The sequence below is a fragment of the Ovis canadensis genome, chromosome 25 (assembly GCF_042477335.2).
Source record: "Ovis canadensis isolate MfBH-ARS-UI-01 breed Bighorn chromosome 25, ARS-UI_OviCan_v2, whole genome shotgun sequence".
Classification (NCBI taxonomy): domain Eukaryota; kingdom Metazoa; phylum Chordata; class Mammalia; order Artiodactyla; family Bovidae; genus Ovis; species Ovis canadensis.
In genome coordinates, this window is record NC_091269.1 from 31,623,583 (window position 1) to 31,624,942 (window position 1,360).

Genomic DNA, 1,360 nt, shown 5'->3' on the forward strand with positions numbered 1-1,360 from the left:
TGAGTCCCAAAAATGTGAATATGCAGATCAATCAAGCGGACAGTGAACATAGGTAAATAACCTCCACTGATTCTTCTTTCCACCTTCTGCCTTTTGTGTGTGTGTGTCAGATATTATATGTGGAAATGTCAGAGATGTTGTACCAATGGAAGAGTGAAAGTAAGTAACCACAGTGGTAACAGGGCCAAAAGAAAGAAGAAAGAATTAAAAAATATACTGATCTTTGCCAGGAAGAGCAAGTGTGTGTGTGTGTGTTTAATTGTTGGTTTGACCTTGAGCTTTTTCAATACACTCTTTCCGCTTCTGTCTAGCTAATCCTTTGCTCCCTTTAAATGTTGTTTTAGACATTTTGCCTTTGGCCTCATAAAATGCAAATTATACTATGCAAAAGCGATTTTAATATAGGAATTAAATACAGATTCCATTTGTTTTTACAAAGTATGGCCTGTGATCAAGGAATATTGAGCTGCATAACTGATGGTAGAATTTAGCTTGGAGTTAAAATATGGCAGTAACTGAAACCTATTTGAGGGAGGAATTCAGTCACAAATATGTGGGTTTGGATGGTTTGGATTTTTGAATAATGTATTTGGACCTGGGTTGAAGGATGGGTCTGGGAGTATTTTTGGTTGAATTTCAAGAGGAAAAAATATCATCTAAGTGTTTTATTTCTCTTTTATTAAAAAAAGAATATGTAATTGGATACCTTATTACTTCAATGAAAGGTATATTGCAGGAATTGACTATATTCCACTGTCATTTGTGTTCCAGTCACCAAGATCCAACTGTAGAGAAAGGGATTATACCTGGACATGGAGATGATGTTTTGTTGGAAAAAGAATTTAAAACAGTGATTTTCAAATGAATCCTGGATCTTCTGGAAAACATTTAATGTGTAGATTTTCAAGGACGACTCCTCCATCTCCCACTGTGAGATTTAGATTCAGTTTGGGAAGAGTCCCATAAATTTGTATTTTTAATAAGTACTCCAAGTAATTCTAATATAGATGACCTTGGACTCCACTTTAAGAAAGGCGCCAGAGGGAATTCCTGGCAGTCCAGTGGTTAGGACTTGGCGCTTTCACTGCCTTGGCCTTGGGTTCAATCCCTGGTTGGGGAACTAAGATTCCACGTGTTGAATAGTGCAACCAAAAGAAAAAAAAAGGCACCATAGAAATTTCATTCTGAAATTTTTCATATTTGAAATTTCTTCTTCATAATGTAAAATATAGAGCTATTAAAAGGCAAAAGGCTTGGAGCAATTCCTTTTTTTTTTTTATGGAATGCTTCACGAATTTGCATGTCATCCTTGTGCAGGGGCCATGCTAATCTTCTCTGTATCGTTCCAATTTTTTTTTTT

At 35.8% G+C, this 1,360-nt stretch overlaps 1 pseudogene; it reads right to left on the minus strand.

Annotated features, from left to right (window-relative positions):
- Window positions 1–1,272: 1,272 nt before the first annotated feature.
- Window positions 1,273–1,360, minus strand: LOC138430637 (U6 spliceosomal RNA; annotated as a pseudogene).